Genomic DNA, 19,322 nt, shown 5'->3' with positions numbered 1-19,322 from the left:
CTCCAGATTGCTACATCACTATTAGAATAGACATACCCTGAGACCAAAAAAAAAAAAAAAAAAAAAACACTTAGGCCTCCATGAAATATCATGAGAGTTAAAACTTCTAAAAATATGTTAATGGATATGAAATATTATCAAGAGTATTTCAGCAATAAAACCAGTATTTTAAGTCTGCTTTCTAAAAAGCCAAAAAGTCAAGAAACTCCTAGTAACATAAATTCTAATAGTGATGTTATATTATTGCTTTAAATATTATTTGGGAAATTTTACTATATTTTTAGAAGGAGAAGGTATACAACAAAAGATTACTATAATGTATGAAAAATAACTTGAGCCAGACATTGTGGTGCGCACATTTAATCCTATCACTCAGGAGGCAGAGGTAGTAAGATCACCATGAGTTCAAGACCACTCTGAGACTCCGAAACTACATAGTGAATTCCAGGCCAGTTTGGGCTAAAGTGAGACCCTACTTTGAAAAAAAAAACTTGAAAATGTTTCATTAATACTTTAGTACTACTTTAGAAATATATGTATTTATGCCTTTCTTTGTAATGTTTCTATGGAGCACCACACCACTAATGTTTAAATTTCATTAAAAACTGAAAATTTCCAAATTTTATGCTTATATGACATTGATAATTGACTATATATTATTTTATTTTCTGCTGACAGAAATATTAAAAGATTATATATATATATATATATATAAAATAGTTATATCAGAAACAGTACATTTTCTTCATTCCTATGATAGCTCATTCTTGATACCTGTTAACTGTATGATAGTACAGTCTTGGCTAATTAATAAATTGATGTATTTTCAGTATATTAGAACAGTTTCTGGCAAAAGGCATACATAACTAATAACAAAAGTTACCCCCAACATATACAACATTAAAAAAGTATAGTGGGATGGAGATATGGCTTAGAGGTTAAGGCACTTGCCTGTAAAGCCTAAGGATACAGGTTTGATTCCCCAGAACTCATGTAAACCAGATGCACATGGAAGCACATGTGTCCCAAAATTATGTTTAAAATCTTTACCTCATATGTGTGTAGCTATGTTTTTCCTGAATTCGTAAATGTTTGAAAGAGAAAAGAGAAACAGTCTCTTAGTTCTGTGTGTGTGTGTTTGTATATGTAGGTTGAAGGACAATGTCAGGTTTGGATTTTACCTTCCACCTTGTTTCAGGCATTTTCTCTTATTGTTCACAAAGCAACCTAGTCTGCAATCTTATGTATGCTCTCCTACCTCCCCTCCATTCTCCCCCTAGGATCAGTGGATTTATAGATTATTGTGTCCAGGTTCACATGGATATGGGAATCTGAAATCAGATATCCATGTTTGCATGGCAAGTACTTTACCCAATGGGCCATCTTTCTATGCCTGAAATAATCTTTTACAAACAGGTTTAATGCAGAAACAATAATTAATTATAGGCTGTCACTGAAAACTAGGACTAGTTTAGTTCCTGGCTTGCATAGTAACCATCTATGAAAGGAATTGGTTAGATGGGAAACAGCATTACCTTGATTCTATCAGTTTCTCTACCATATTTTGTACTGGATAATTGTTGTATAATTTATACTGGTTATCTTAGAGTACAAAAATCTGTACAGTGAATCCTGTATTATTTTCTACCCTTATATGGTATATATATTCAATCATTTCTATTTCTGACTTAAATTATAACTATTTCTATTTATTTGCATCAAAGTGAAATGTGCACCAATTCCCCATATAAGAAAAGTAAAGTCAGTATTTCTGAGAATAATGATCATATTTCAGAATTAAATAAACATATTTTTCTTCAGGTAATGTTTAGATAATATAAGGTTTGTTATCACTATGGTATTTGCTATTTCTTTCTCATATTATTTATTCTTGTATATTTTTAAAGAAAAAAGAAAGATGGTAAGGAATAATGGCACAACTTCCAGTGTGTGTGTGTGTGTGTGTGTGTGTGTGTGTGTGTGTAACTTTTTTCATTTTGTTCTGAGCCATTATGCTTTTATTGCTCTGGGATACAAGAAGAGAGATAATCACTGCTGTTTTAGCAAATAGCAATCAGTGTAAAGAACAAAACTAGTATGTTCTTTCATGCTTGGATTTTATTTCAATGTACAAACGTACATTCCTTTATGCTTCATTTAATTCTTCAATTTCCTTGTTAAATGTCAAAATTCTGAATAAAGGATAGGCGGTAAAACCATGCAATAACTATTTAAAGATTTTGTTGAAGAAACAGGAGGAGCATAAACTAAGTTGTCACAGTCCTATCCCTCTACTTGTTAGAAAAATAACCAAAGCATTGCTTTTGCACAATCTAGGAAAGAATATTAGATGACCAAACTAAAAAGGAACTCAAGTAAAATATAGAATGCAGAATAAATATATTCCATTATTTAATTTAACATGACCTCGTTAATAATTCTTACTATTTTCTAAAGTTCATAGTCAAATACTGAGGAGTATTTAAGTATATGAAAAAATCATTAATTGCAATATAACTCCGTGGCAATAGTATTTTTTAAAGCTTCAATATCAAAACAAAAAATAGAAGCATTTCCCATTTTACATAGGTTGTCTGACTGAAAGTTCATTTATGACATGAACAAAAACAGTCTCTAAATCACCCTTTCCTATAAATGTAAGGAAATTGAACTATATGGTTAACATGAACAACAATATTTTCTAATAATTTGCTGGTTTGTTTAGACTAATGCTTCCCCCTTTTAGGAATAATCTCTTTCCAGATACAAACAACCACAGTCAAAAGAACACAGGAGTGTTTGGAATTGTGCTCCTGCTGCCCACGCCCTAAGTCCATCTCATGTACTGAGGATCAGCACATGCTGCCGATGAGGAGAGCACAGATGAGAGTAGTTGGGAAAACAATTGCATTGTTCCTGGACATGTCAAAGTAAGCCCAAACTGCAAGTGCTGTTGTAACGTGAAAATGATCTTCACATTTTTTTTCTATTTATCCACAAAGTAACCTATGGTTATTTCAGGAACTTCTAAGAATATGAGAGCCTCTCTTTAAGATGAACTGCAAAATATTTGCAGTAATAGATACAAACATCAATTAAATAAGATTTTAGGACTTGATGTTACCATAGAGCAAATGTTAAAATTTAACATATACTGAATTGAGAATTAATAAAATAAAAGAATTGATTGAAATATTAAAAAACAAAAGAAATCGCAGGGACACTGAGGGATCTTCATTTATGTCTGAAACTACAGAATAAGCATGTATTAAAAGAACAATGATATTCTCATAACTGTAATATTGCAACTAAAATGTCATTCAAATATGAACTCTTCAGTGGTCCAGCCAAAATCACATTTCATGTGAATATTTAACAAGTGTGCTAGACTTCATGCTTAAAATATCAGTGCATGTAACCATTGGAAGAGCATAATTGTATAAATTTAAAAATCCTAAACTCATAAAACTATATGCAGCTTTATTGCCAATATGCAACTACACTTCAATTAGAAAATAATATGCTAGATAAGAGTTTTGTGATGAACATCATTTCATTTTTAAAATTATACTAGATCATATTTTACAGTTTGGAAAAAGACAATAAGAATTATTACATATGTTTTTAAGAACAAAACCATTCAAATAATTTTACCACAGTAGTTAGTTTTATTACATACAAAACATGGGTATTAAAAACTCTGAAGTTATAAATCTTAGATTTAGAAATATAATACCTTACTTAATAAATTTTATATTTATGATATATTACAACTGACACATGGTAGATTTTTTTTTTTTTTTTTGAGGTAGGGTCTCACTCTAGCTCAAGTTGGCCTGGAATTCACTCTGTGATCGCAAGGTGGCCTTGAACCTTGAACTCATGGCAATCCTCCTACCTATGACTCTCATGTAATGGGAATAAAAGTGTGTGCCACCAAGCCTGGCTTCATATGATATACCTCAGACATTCTAAACACACCTAGTAGAACTGTTCTGGATGAAAATGTAAGTCTAAGAGCTGGGGAGTTAGCTCAGAACTAAAAGGCACATTTTGTAAAGCATGCTATTGTCCCCAATTTAATATGTAAGACAACCATCTAAGCCATACCTAAAAAGTGATGGAAGAATCTGAATTTTTATTTACAATGCCAATACACCCTGGCCCATCTACACACACACACACACACACACACACACACACGGGGAGAGAGAGAGAGAGAGATAATGGGAATAAATAAACAAAAATACAGAATTATTTTCATCAGCTCCTACCAGCATTTATAATAATGAAACCTATATATATATATATATATATATTTGGTTTTTTAAATTTTATTTCAAAAGCTTGGATAGCTTCAATATCCAGGTCGTGGCAAAATCAGGACACGTGTAAAATACCTTACAATACATTAGATTCCCAAAAGGTACCAAAAAGTACAGTAAAATTAACACTTCCATTACAGGAAATGTATGACACAAATAATATAAAATTAAAAGGTGAAAAAAGGTGACACTGGTTTCCTAAGATACAGTTTACTCTTTACAACCAGGGTCCACAGGTCCAGGCTGCAGAGCGGCAGCAGGAATCAGACCCTCCTATCGGGTACTGGGTAACCTGGTAATAAAATCAGCCCCTCATGCCGCTCTGGCCTCTGAGACACCACACGCTGCCTAAAACAACTAGAGCTCTGGAAATAGTAAACAGGAGAGTGAGTTCCAGGGGGGAATTTTTAAATAAGATGCACATGGGACAGGCCATAGAAAGTTTGCCAAGTTAAATTTGGTACATAATTGTGTTCACTCCGTATCCAAAGAAGGCGTGTGCGGTCGTCAGTTGGCCGCTCCTGCTGCTGCCTCAGTATGGCTTGTAGTTATTCTGATGGCCACCGCGTCGCTGGCTCTTCCGTAATTTGTACTACCCTGACTGTAGTCGTAGCCGTAATAGCCATAGGGCGCGTAGTCGTCGCCGCCATAGCTGGGCCCGTAGCCCTGCTGGTAGCCGTAGCCCGGATTCCAACTCTGCCTCTGACCTCCACCTCCACCACTGCCTCGGTTCCCTCGGATGAGGTTTCCACGACCCCCAGAGCCACACTGCTGTTGCTGATAGACCTCTTTGGGCTGGGCAACCTTGATTTCACACTTGCTTCCACTGACAGTATGGAATTTTTTCTCCAGAACCTTCTTCACAGGGTCTTCTTCTTTAAAAGTAATAAAAACAAAGCCCCGCCTTTTGTTCAACTTGGGATCCATTGGAAGCTCAACAGCCTCAATCTCCCCAAACTCGCCGAAGTACTCTCTGATCTTTTCTTCAGTGGCTTCAGGATTGAGACCTCCCACAAAGTGTTTCTTCACAGGGTCCTTTTTCATAGCCATGGCCTTTTTAGGGTCAATGACTCTGCCATCCAGCCTGTGCTCCTTCTGATCCAGGACCTTTTCTACGCTTGCAGAATCTTTGAAGAGGATAAACCCAAACCCTCTTGAACGTCCAGTGTTGGGATCCATGTTTATTGTACAATCAACAACCTCTCCAAATTTAGTAAAATAATCCTTTAAATCTTTTTTGCTGGTATCCCAGCTCAGGCCACCAACGAACATTTTTCCCGCGTCCTCCTCGTTCTTGCGGGCGTTGATCGGGTCGCCCTCGGCGCCGCTCTGGTTCCCGCTCGGGGCCGCCGGGGCTGCTGCGGCGGACGGCGGCGCGGGCCGCTGCTGGCCTCGGCCGGCGAGTCCCCCTCGGGGGCGGCCTCGTGTCGGTTCTTGGTGGCGCCCGTCGTCTCCATGGGCTGCTCCTCACCGCTTCCCACATGGCAGGCCGGGCCGCGGCTCCTGCGCTTCCTCCTCGGCCGCCGGCGCGCCAAGCCCACCGGATCACGGAGCTCCGGCCCGCGCGGTGCCGCCGCCTCACCTCTTTTAATATATTTATACTTACAAAGTTGCTTAACTTCAATTAAAATAAGTAAGGATAAAATAGTAAGACATAATTTTAGTCTACATAGAAAGAATTATAATAGGAGGTTAGTGTATCTCATATTTATGTCTAAAATTATATTTAGAAAAACATAATCTTTATTAGGTTTCTTCCATCTGTCAGGCCATCACATTGGTTCTTCAAGTAGTATATCAGAACTTAGAAACATATGAAGTAGTTATATTTTTATATTTCTGAAATATTTGCATTTTACATCATATTATACTAGTATTTCTGCATTGATATTTTCCATTTTGAGCATGGAGAATCTTACTTCAACTGTCACAGAGTGAATTTAAATGCATCTGGAGGGCAAACCTTATTGTTATCAAGAGTCAGAGCAAAAGGTAGAGTGGAGATAAATGAGAAGCAATTATTCCTAAATCAAAGGACATAATTTACTCACTAAAACATAATCTTACACATATGAAAATATTGATGAACCCTATATTAACAAACTCATTTAATATGAATAGATAGCTATGCCATTAATTAACAGGGTTACGGACACATCTATCACTTTTAAAGAACAGCAATTTAAATATTCATTGCCCAGCTACTTTGCCAACATTCTACTACTATGCAATCTTTAGTCTATTCCTAGTGAATTATTATATTATCTTGCATATGCATTAGCAAGTATAAAACAATTTAAAGATAAGTTTTGAAAGGTTTGTTTTTGTTTGTTGTTATTTATTTGCGAGTGACAGAGAGAAAAAGAGGCAGACAGAGAAAGAGAAAGAGAGAGAATGTACGCATTAGGGCCTCCAGCAACTGCAAACAAACTCCAGATGCATGCAACACCTTGTGACCTTGAACTGCGATCCTTAGGCTTCACAGGCAAGTGCTTAACTGCTAAGTCATCCAAAGATAAATTTTTACTGCATGCCAAGACAGGAAAAAAGAAATCAATTCCTCTGTAATAAGTACATAACATTTTCTTCATTGTGTGTTAGTTTCTAAAAGGAAACTATTTTGCTGTTGAAATGAAAAAAAAAAAACATAAACACATTATAATAAAAGACCATTTACTTGTATGCATGTTATGACATTTTATTTATTTATTTATTTATCTATTTATCAGACAGAGAGAAATAGGGACAGACAGAGAGAGAGAGACAAAGGCCTCACCAGGGCCTCCCGCCCCTAAAAATGAACTCCAGATACATGTGCCCCCTTGTGCATCTGGCTAATGTGGGTCCAGGGCAATTGAACTTGGGTCCTTTGTCTTTGCAGGAAAATGCCTTAACTGCAAAGCAAACCCTCTAGCCCCATGTTATGACATTTTAAAACATACTTTCTTTACACCATTTCACTACCTTCCTTTCACCCCATCTCCTTTTCTCTGTGTACAGTCACTCTCACCATAATTTCCTTTTGACTTTCATGTTACATGTCACATGTGTTATCTTGCTCTCTTCCTTTTCTTGTCACCAACCATTCCCTTCTGGGGTTTTCCGTCTAGTTTTATAGACCATAACCTCGTATATCCTATTATTTGCATGCATAAAGTCATTAAAAGTTAGTATCTACTGGTAAGAGACAGCATGCAAGTTTGACCTTTCCTAGTCTGAGTTACCTCATTTAGTATATTTCAGTTCTATCCATTTTCCCATAAATATTATAATTTTATTTTTCTTTATAGCAGAATAAAATTAAATTGTGTGTAAGTTACCCATTTTCCTGATCCAGACACCAGTTGATGGACATTGATTTATTCCATTCTCTCATTACTGTGTGTGGAGGTTTGAATAGATGGCCCCCAATATATTCAGTTCTTTATTGTTTGTAGTTTGCATCTGCTGGCTACCTGGCTGGAGGCAATGTCACTGGGTGGATCTTAAGTTGTGGTGGTGGGTTTCAGATTTCAATCTAAAGATATGCAAAGTGTGCCTAGCAGGAGTTCCTGGAGTATGCTGTGGCTTTTGACCTTTAGGCTTGTACTTCTTTCTCTCCTCTTGGACCTGTGAAGGCAGGCCAACTTCTGCCATTATGGAACTTCCCCTGGATCTGTAAGCTTCAGTAAATATCCCTTCCACCATAACTGTGCCTGGTCTGGAAGTTCATCTCAGTGACCCTTGAATCTGTCTGCTACACTGTGATTAGAGTAACAACAAGGCTGGAGAGATGGCTTAGCGGTTAAGCGCTTGCCTGTGAAGCCTAAGGACCCTGGTTCGAGGCTCGGTTCCCCAGGTCCCACGTTAGCCAGATGCACAAGGGGGCACACGCGTCTGGAGTTCGTTTGCAGAGGCTGGAAGCCCTGGCGCGCCCATTCTCTCTCTCTCCCTCTATCTGTCTTTCTCTCGGTGTATGTCGCCCTAAAAAAAAAAAAAAAAATTAGAGTAACAACGAACATGGTGTGTAAGTATCTCTGTGATGGATATATATAGGGTATATATGGCAAGGTTTTTCATCTACTATGTAATATTTTTCTTCATGCTTCTTATTGTTTCGCCTGCTGTGTAGAAACTTTTTAGTTTCTCATTTGATGATCCTTGTGCTATGCCATTTGTTTTTGGAATCCTGTTTACAGTGTTCCTGCCTAAACCTGTAATTTGAAATATAATCTCTACATTTTCCTATAGTATTTTCAGTTTTTAGTATGTCTTTAATCCATTTGAGTTGTTTTCTTTTTTAACATGGTAGAGTTATGGATGTAACTATATTCTTTTGCAGGTAAATATCGACTTTTACCAGAACTGTTTTTTCAACACAACTTCCATTTCTAAGTTTACATTTTTAAGTCTTTACAAAGAATTAACAGGTCACAAGTGTGCTGATTTATTTCTGGGTACTCTTCTATTTCATTCATCTATAGGCCTGGTTTCTGCCAGTGCTATGCTATTTTGATTTTTTGTCATTATGACCCTATAGTTAAAACTTTTGGTTAGGAATTGTGAATTCGCCATTAATATTTTTTTCCACCTAGGATTGCTTTGACTAAAGTAATGTTTTTTTGCTCTATGTGAGTTATTGGATTGTTTTTTGCTAGTTCTGACGAGAATGTCATTAAATTTTTTATGAGAATTGCATTAAATAATTAGATTACCTTTGGTTAATGGAAATTTGTATAATACTGGTGCTGCCAATCCAAAAAGGAGCATGGAAGTCCACTACAAAGTCAGGTATTTTATTACTTTCTTGTGACTAAAAGTTTTCACTGTAGAAAGTCTTCAGATACTTAGTGGGATCAATGTTCTATGGAAATGTTTTTACAGACATGCCCAGAGTTATATATTATATTTGACTCTATATACATACAATGAATCTTAATGGGTATTTATGTTTATCATTTTCTTAAAAATTATAAAAACACATTTTAATTTATATTGTTTATTCTCACCTATATTTTTGATGAAATTTTCTATAGATTTAGTCAGTTTCAATTAATTTGAGAATAACTGTTGATTAATTGAAATGATATAGTATTTTATCATAATTGCTAATGCATGCACTCACCATTTAAACTTTTGATCACAAAAATTAAACTTTGCATGCTTTCTCATAATGGTTTAGAAAAATGGAAATCAATCACACCTGAATTCACAGAGACAAATCAGTTCTAGGACTATGGAATCTACTGTTCTAAATTTTATAAATATAAGCCATAGGAAATCCAGTGAGAAACTCAATGGCTTCAAATTCATTAATGTATGTGGGTCATTTCTGAATATTGAATGGAATTGTAATAAATTCTAAGCTGTAAACAGAGATGTTATTCAGTAAAGAAATTTCAAGGGTGGATTTTCTGATTTTTTTTCTTTTTTAAAGAAATGTCACAGATCATGTTCTGAAAATAACACAATGCATCTATCACAATCCTTTAATTTTTCTGTAAATAACAACATATAAACAAAGCCCATTTGATTATGCTTCTTTAATTGTCAAGACTTCAACTAGCTTCCATTGTTTTTTCATTGAATCATTCAACCAATGTGACCTACATCAAGTTTTAGATATAATGGTAGCTTTATCTAAAAGCTAGTTCCATTTATTCTTTGAGAAGTTTCAGTTTATTTTAAAATTGGAGGAAAATAATAGTAATAATACTTTTACAAAAGATATTTGAATTAAAACTTTCCTGAGAATACAAAAATGTGATTTGGTATTAGTACACCTTCATATAAGACTTGCAGTAGTAAAAGCAATGTGATGTGATTCTTTTTTTTCCCTGTCATTCTCTTCTCCTATTGCAGTTCATATAATTATAACAAGAACTAGCAATTTATAACCTAAAGCTGTAGTTTATATAAGTAGTGCCTTTTATTTATTGTCTTGGATTTTATTATCTAAGTTTGCAAAATAATATTTCTGTTTAGGCAACCTGTTAATTTTCAATAAATATAAATTATATGATATGAATAATAAATCACTATTCATTTTGTCATTATAATTGTTTCCTTATGATTTACTTAAAATACACATCAGTTTACTGGACATTATTTAGCTAGAATATTATATTATATATTCCATAATATAATATTCCATTTTATATTCAGGGTACTATTTATTAAGGGAAATAATTTATATATGCATATATATGTATAAAGATTTTTTGTTTGTTTGTTTTTTTGAGGTAGGGTCTCACTCTCACCCAGGCGGACCTGGAAATCACTATGTAGTCTCAGGGTGGCCTCGAACTCATGGTGACCCTCCTACCTCTGCCTCCCGAGTGCTGGGATTAAAGGCATGCGCCACCATGCCTGGCAATTTGTATATTTTCTAAAATAAGATTTTTTTACTATCATTTCTTATGACTCAGTTGCCCTTAGGAAGTAAAGAAACTTTATGTTAGTGCAGTTAAGTTTTACTTATATAATAAACTGTAAACATTTAAAGGTCTTTTTTTTTATTTTTTTTAATTTTATTTATTTATTTATTTGAGAGCGACAGACACAGAGAGAAAGACAGATAGAGGGAGAGAGAGAATGGGCGCGCCAGGGCTTCCAGCCTCTGCAAACGAACTCCAGACGCGTGTGCCCCCTTGTGCACCTGGCTAACGTGGGACCGGGGGAATCGAGCCTCAAACCGGAGTCCTTAGGCTTCACAGGCAAGCGCTTAACCACTAAGCCATCTCTCCAGCCCTTAAAGGTCTTTTTAAACTATTCAACAACGGTGAAAATACCCACAATTTTAAGGGATATACTTTTATTGAAAGTTGTGATGGAGTTTTTCACACAAGATTAGTGTGTACAAAAAGAGTTATCATGGGGGAAATACTGGGCAGGTTATAGCAACAGAGAAGCATCAAGTAATTTTACTTCTGAGGAAATTAAGAATATGGGTAACCAGACATGCAGGGATGGTTCAACAACTGCAAATCAATAAATGAAATATATTATATAAATGGACTAAAGGACAAAAATCACATGATCATCATTCAAATTTTCTACATCTCTACTCATTAGGAAAATGGAATATAAAAGTACATTAAGATTCCATCTCACTCCTGTCAGATTGGCTACTATCATGAAAACAAATGATCATAAATGCTGGTGAGGATGTGGAAAAATTGGAACCCTTCTACACTGTTGGTGGGAATGCAATCTGGTCCAGCCATTGTAGAAATCAGTGTAGAGGTTCCTAAGACAGCTAAAAATAGATCTAACATATGACCCAGCTATAGCACTCCTAGGCATATATACTAAGGACTCATCTCATTACTTTAGAGATAATTGCTCAACCATGTTTATTGCCACTCAATTTACAATAGCTGGGAATGGAACCAGCCTAGATGTCCCTCAACTGATGAGTGGATAATGAAGATATGGCACATTTATACAATGGAGTTCTACTCAGCAGTAAAGAAAAGTGAAGTTATGAAATTTGTAGGAAAACAGATGGATCTGGAAAGGAATACACTAAGGAGGTAACCCAGGCCCAGAAAGCCAAACATTGTATGTTCTCTCTCATATGTGGTTCCTAGCTTAAGATGATTGAACTTGAGTTTGAGTAGGAAGAAGATTCAGTATCAAAGGCCAGTAACTTAGAAAAGATATATATAAGGAAGAGAAAGGAAGGGAGTGTTGCAGTAGAAATCACCCAACCAAGAGCAGCTTCTGGGAAAAAGAGATTTATTTTGGCTTATACACTCAAGGGGAAGCTCCATGATGGCAGGGGAAAACGATGGCATGACCAGAGGGTGGACATCACGCCCTGTCCAACATAAGGTGGACAATAGCAACAGGAGAGTGTGCCAAACACTGGCATGGGAAAACTGGCTATAACACCCATAAGCCCATGCCCAACAATACACTACCTCCAGGAGACATTAATTCCCAAATATCCATCAGCTGGGAATGTAACATTCAGAACACCTAAGTTTATGGGGGACACCTGAATCCAACCACCACAGGGAGGGTATACTTAATAAGATGATGTTGTATATATATATAAGTAGAAGAATAGATTAATGGGGGTGGAAAAGGCCTAATTGAGGTAAGGGGAAAAGATTGAATAAAGGAAAGGTGGAGGGAGGGCTAATCAAAATCTAAGAGGATATAAATAAATCATATGGAAAACTACTTTTTTGGACAATGGAACACTCAGGAGCTGTAGATTGTTGCTAGAAAAATTTCAGTAACAGGAATGGGATAACTTCCAATGAATTGTTGGCCAGGGAGGTCCCTGATGCCCCCAAAACATTACAGGCCATTGCTGAGGCCCTTGGTTTCCCACTAGGAATAGATGGTAGGACCCTATTGCTGAAGAGAAATCATTAAGATAAAGGGCCAAGATGAGAAGACTCAGGGTCTGCCATTAAGGCAAGAATTCGAAGTATCAACAGAGCTGTTCTAGGAGCTGCATAAGTTTACCATTTTGAAAATATTTCCATCTAACTCAAGATATTCTGTTTTTGCTTATAGCACCAACATTTCTTAAAGTACAACACTTTGGAAAGTTACCATGGATGGTAAGGTATAGGTTGCTAACACATGACAGCATTTTATTTGAGGGAAAAAGTAATCATTTTGGAAAGCAATCATTGAGCAGAAAATACATTCCAATATTTTCCAGCTATTATTTTTAATCACTTCTAGCCAAAAAACTGGGGATAAATTTCCACATGCATAAATCTCCAAATTCAGTGAGATTGTGTAACTTTCTCACTGGCGTCACCAAGATAAAACAAGAATTTAGAAGTCAAGGCCAAGAATTTAATGATTTCCCATTTAACAACATCGCTCTTCTTTTATAATTAAAGAAGCTTCACTCCCAGGGCAGAGTGTCCAACCACAATCCTGTAGCATCCTCAGCCACATACAACAAGGTAAGTCCCAGGGGAGCACAAACATTTATACCAGAGATTCAAAACAAAAAGTTTTTAGGCCGGGCATGGAGGCACAAGCCTTTAATTCCAGTACTCAGGAGGCAGAGGTAGGAGGATTGCTGTGATTTCCAGGCCACCCTGAGACTACATAGTGAATTCCAGGTCAGCCTGAGCTACAGTGAAACCCTACCTCGATACAACAAAAAAATAAAAAATAAAATAAAAATAAAATAAAAATAAAAAATAAAAAGGAGTGGTAAGATGCTACTTAATAATCAACTTGCAGAATTATCTTCTCATATCATTAATTATTAATTCAAAAACTATAAAATCTAAGACATTCTCATTATTCTTGAAGTGATATATTTATGATTCTGTGTAGAGAAGCAAACTTTGCAACACAATAAAATATTCTCTAATGAGCTGACTACTTATAAAATTATCCATGCACCAGACACTCTTTCACCATGCCTATTTGTCATCCTTCTCAAAGCATGGTGGTTAAGGGATTATTTTATATACTTGATAATCTAAAAATGACTTTTGGTAAATATCAGTTAAATCTTGGGATATTTTACAAAAAATTCCCATTTGTGGAGAGCCTCCATTCCTTGTTTGCACATATTATATCTACCCAAATTTGTTACTATACCCCAAATTCAAGGTAACAAATAATCCTCATGTTGTTTCATTTTTATCCATTTCATATTTTCTCCTAATTTCATCAATTTTCACTTCTATATTTAATGGGTTCACAATGAGAGATTTTTTTTAAATATTTATTAATTTGCAAAGGAGGGGGAGAAAATGGGTGTGTCAGGGCCTCCAACTGTGGCAAAGGAACCCTAGATATATTTACCACTTTGTGCATCTGGTTCTGAATGGGTACTGGGGACCTGAAGTCAGGATGTTAGGCTTTGTAGGCAAATACCTTAACCACTGGGCAATCTCTCCAGCTCTGAGAGACTTTTTTTATTTTTTTCTGATACACATTAAAATTTGGCATATGAGGCTTTATTTCAAAATTTGGGATAGAAATAACTTAAATGGCTCACATAACACACCCACTTATCTTAAATTTCCCCAGAGATGGAAGTTGGAGTACAGAGCTCTTCAAAGATACAACTTGTCGATTTTTCTATGCAGTGAACTTTTCTGAACATTATAGATAAGACATATACCATCCTTTATTAGAATTGTCCCTGCTATATTGGGTTTACATCTCTATGGTAATTAATGCAACTCTAGATTAAATATTCACCCTTATAGCCATTCTGCCTGTATTAGTTCATGACCTTCTATTTGAATCTGACAATACCCTGAAGCTTGCAGATTCACTGATAATTATTAGAAAAAGTCACTGCCTTTGTATAAAAATTTTGTGGAGTAAGAACTGAAAAACTAAGCCTGCCAGGAAGAAGAAAAGTATAACATTGCAGCTACACATCAAAATTCCAAAGTAAAAGTATACATGATCCCTCTGAGATTTCTGTAGTGAGAAGAAATTCTGCACATGATCTGAGAAACCTAAAGGCAAAATGCTAAGGTGCCCTTTTCAAGAAAGTAAATAGAGCCAGGTGTGGTGGTGCATTCCTTTAATCCCAGCACTCAGGAGGCAGAGATAGGAGGATTGTCATGAGTTCAAGGCCACCCTGAGACTCCATAGTGAATTCCAGGTCAGCCTGGGCTAGAGTGAGACCCTACCTCGAAAAACCAAAAAAAAAAAAAAAAAAAAAGAAAGAAAGTAAATAGGAGTTGTGGATGCCTCAATTAGAATGCAGCAAAATACCCTAAATGCATCTGAAAGGAGAAGGTTATCTACTATTCATTTAACATCTAACAATAAGTTCAGTAGGCAAAGGTTTCTATTGGGTTTCTTTTTAAGCTATCATTTTTGTCTATAATTGCAGTCCTACTCTCAGAAGATGGAATATTATGCCCAATCATGCTGTTTCCATAGAAAATATTCCAAGCAGGAAAAGGGGTAGGGAGTTAAAGTAAATCTTTATCTCTATATTGAGAGCAAAATATTTTCTGAAACACTAGGCAAAAATAAAAAAATAAAAAAAAAAATAAAATAAAATAAAATAAACACTAGGTTTATTTTTGTTGTTGTTGTTGTTGACTATGACTGCTTCACATATCCATGTGAACATAGTACTGGAGCATGCAGGAAAGGGAACCTTCATTGAAAGCAAAACCTGGGAATGCATGTGATTTATAACTTGTTCAAGCATGTAGTCAGTGTTTCCTGAACAAAGGAAGCTACGGAAAGAAGATAAACATGTCACTGTAGATAACTGTTATCCCAGGCACAGCTTTAGAGTGAATTTGACACATATGTAGGTTACAAGTAGAAAATGAAGGAAAATCTAAATGAAAAAAAAAAAAAAACAACAAACAATGAAGTGAATAATTTCAAGAAAGAACAAAGTTAGGACATCACAGGAATTTAAAGACTCTGGTGTCAACAGCCAAAGGCAGGAAGCTAAAGTCCAGCTCTCAATTAGGTTTGCCAACATGGTAATATAACACATCTAGTGCCTTTCCAGTTAGACTAGAGGAAAAAGTGTCCACTTTCTTTGAAACAGTATTCAGTAGCTTCTCAACACTTTTTCTTATCCATGTGAACTATAGCAATGAAAAATAGTATGACTGATAACTGGGTATGAATATAATACATTTAATAAGTCATTCCTTGGTAATTAAATCTTCCATTTAAAACAAGGAGAAAAATAATTTTTTGTGGCACATTAATCTCATAGTAGTAAAACTTAATCAAGTATTCAATTTTAAAATTAAATGGTAGTCATTTACCATATGAAAAATTTTAAACTGCCCAGTAATTAATGATATGAAACACATGGAATTACATTAAATTTTAATCAGAATGGCTGTCTAGTGTCAGAAAGCTGCTTCCTTTATGCTTTCCTAATACTATCTATTTTCTGAATTAAATAAGATTGATTTTTAAAACACTTTCAACTTTATTTCTTATTCCAATTAAATGATAAGTCATGTGTGCATAGTGCAATATAATGCAATGGTTTCCTGTTTTGATTTTGTTAGCAAAGGAATAACTTTGTCTTAAAACATGTGAACTCAAACTGCCAAAAGAAAAAGATTATTTATGTAGCATTTCTACATCATTCCATTCATCGTGGATTATTGTCAAGATCATAAGATTATTTCTATAATCCCTATAATATTATAGAAATAATAACTTTAGGAGATAAAGAGTATAAACATATAATTCAGTGTATCTTATTTGTATAATATTGACTCTTGACATTCAAATACGTAATTTAGTCAAGATTTTATTCAATCAGCTTAAGCTGTTGAGAAAGAATAAATAAAATATAACATATTACTAAGGTAATAATACATTTACATTTATATCTGAAATGGAACAGAAAACTAGTTAATTGCTGGGTATAAATAAATTAGAATAGTTTCTACACAAAAAATATTTAAAAGTTAATAAAAATCATAAATTTGACAGGACTTTTTATTGGCTATTTCATAAATATTTCAGGTACATTCCAGTTAAGATGGCAGTGTAGAAACTATGCCAAAGCAGCCTAGGGGGGAAACAGCCAAAAACAAAAACAAAAAAACACAGCAAAATATTTTAAATTTGAACTCAATGAAAGGTTCAAAAGCAACATAGAAGGACCAGCAGAAATGATGGTATCATAGACAATACTTATTTTAGTGGGTGTGGAGATGTCTTAGTAAGTAAAGAGCTGGCCACATAAGTATGAGTACCTGATTTTGAATCCTCACAACCTTTTTAAAAATGCCAGCCTTGGCATTCAGAAATGTATTTTATTAATGTACTAGGTTTTTCTTAATTCAATGAATTTTACAATCAAAATTATCCCTTACAGTTTTTCCATCTTCTATGTCAAAGTACGTATTTTCATATCATGGGTAAATGAAAAGGAATGAGTTCTCAGGTAACTTCAGTATCTACTGCTTACTATCTTATGCATTTCAGAAGACAGCAAGCCACCCACTGCAATCACTGTGAACAGGACTTAATTTATCATGTGTGAAGTGATAAATGTTTAATAGACATCATATTTTTCTGTTGCTCTAGACCCTACATATATCATCACCCCAACTTTTTTGTGCAAATGATGTTAAATCTCTCATCTTCTGTTGGTTACCACTTTGTGCACAGTAGTAACTTGTTTCACATTTTAAATATGAACCTGCAACTCTATTATAAAGATGCTATTGGATAGATATATGACAGTGGGTGACTCCTTTGAGAACATGTCATGCATCAAAAGTTCAGTGTGCAAATGGTCACAGCTGGGGTAAGTACTACTGATTTTTTCCCCCAAAGATTAAATGGTGCATTTGGCAAGCTTATGCAACCAAATATTTGTGGGTAACATTGTATCTTTCTAAATTGTTACAAAAAAAGACATTCTGAAAAATTAAAATGAGGAAACTCAAACTGGCCGATTCGAATCTTCAGAAACTTGACATTTATCACTAAGCTCTTTGTACTTTCCTAAAGACTTAGCCTAAGGTCTCGTGTGTACAGGGTTATGTGTAGCTACAAAACATTTCTGTAACAATGAAAAGTGCATTTTTGGAGATGAGTACCTTTCAACCATTTGCTAAACTGTTACCCCTGCTTGTTTAATTTCTTGAGGATGACATGTGCCATGAATTCCCTCCTCTCAAGCATTTAATCAGATGTCTGTGCACATGCAGTGTGGGCACTGGGACAGATCCATTCTGATACATAATGGGACCTTTCTCATATCAACTGTAAATACAACTTTTGATCCATAATGTTTTTATACAAAGAATTATTAATAAAAAACCAGTTTGTTCTAAACAATGCCATTGCTGCTGTTATTTTTATATGATAATACTTTATTTCAATAATACTCATATTTGATCCATGTCATGTGACTGGAGTGAATGCCAGTGCTGTTAGGTCATTCCTTTTTCCACAAACTGGACCCATTAATCATGTCACTTAGTCAGCTTAGATTTCAACATATCAAATAAAGTTATAGTATATAAAAAAGTAGAGTTGAAATGTCATACTGTAAAATATTGGCATATTAAGCTGGCCATTCTTCTATAGAAGGGAAAGAAGAGGAAATTAATATTTGTTAGCATAACTTTTGTCTATCTACTATTAGGAAATTTAAGCTATTAAATAAATTATGAAATAGCTTTAAAATTAAATATTTAACTTATTTGAAAAATAATTTTTCTAGCAAAGATGATTGAAATCTGGCCATGTGCCTGGATGTACATATAGAAGCTACTTTCACAGCAGTGGGGAGTACCAGCAGCATTTTACAGTGATTTAATAAATTAGTATTCATATTCACTATTCACCTATTCACTGAACTGAAATGCTTCCAGCATCTTATCAGGTTGTCCCAACGCATCTGAAGAATAAGGTTTGTAGATTCTACATATAGAACTGACACAAAAGTTACAGTAGCATCTACTGCCCTGACAGGATGTTTGTACATGATACCAAGCACCATGACTCACAGAGGAGAAAAAGAAAAAAGTAACAATGCCATCAATGAAGAAGAGAGGCTCCGGGGCTGGAGGGATAGCTTAGCAGTTAACATGTTTGCCTGCAAAGCCAAAGGACCCAGGTTTGATTTCCCAGGACCCACATTAGACAGATTCACAAGGTGGTGCAAGCATATGGAGTTCATTCACAGTGGCTGAAGGCCCTGTCACACCCATTCTCTCTCCCTCTCCCTCTTTCTCTGTCAAATAAATAAATAAAAATATATTTTTTAAATAAGAGAGGCTCCTGTGGGAAGTGTTTATACACATACACACACGCACACACTCATATCTTTTATTTGTTTGTGTATGTGTTAAAATCTATTGATTGTGAACCGGATACCAGCACAAAGGGGAAGGAGATCAACGCAGAGAAAAATCAACTCCTACCAAATCAGAGAGTCAGAGCCTCAGAGGCCCCCAACACCTCCGCACTGAAGAAACCAAAAATGAACCCAACATGGCTCAGGGAAATTTTGCAGAAGAGGGGGCGGAAAGAATGTCAGAGTCACATGTTGGG

The 19,322-nt window shown here is 35.3% G+C and overlaps 1 protein-coding gene and 1 pseudogene across 9 annotated transcripts in view; both read right to left on the bottom strand.

The window, feature by feature from the left end:
* Nucleotides 1-19,322, bottom strand: part of Ccser1 (coiled-coil serine rich protein 1) — a 1,182,362-nt gene that overhangs the window by 918,364 nt on the left and 244,676 nt on the right. The window lies entirely within an intron of this gene.
* Nucleotides 4,319-7,448, bottom strand: LOC123458548 (annotated as a pseudogene).

This window comes from Jaculus jaculus, chromosome 2, assembly GCF_020740685.1.
Source record: "Jaculus jaculus isolate mJacJac1 chromosome 2, mJacJac1.mat.Y.cur, whole genome shotgun sequence".
Taxonomy (NCBI): Eukaryota; Metazoa; Chordata; class Mammalia; order Rodentia; family Dipodidae; genus Jaculus; species Jaculus jaculus.
Note: the sequence above shows the minus strand (reverse complement) of the source record. Positions and strands in the feature narration are given on the sequence as shown.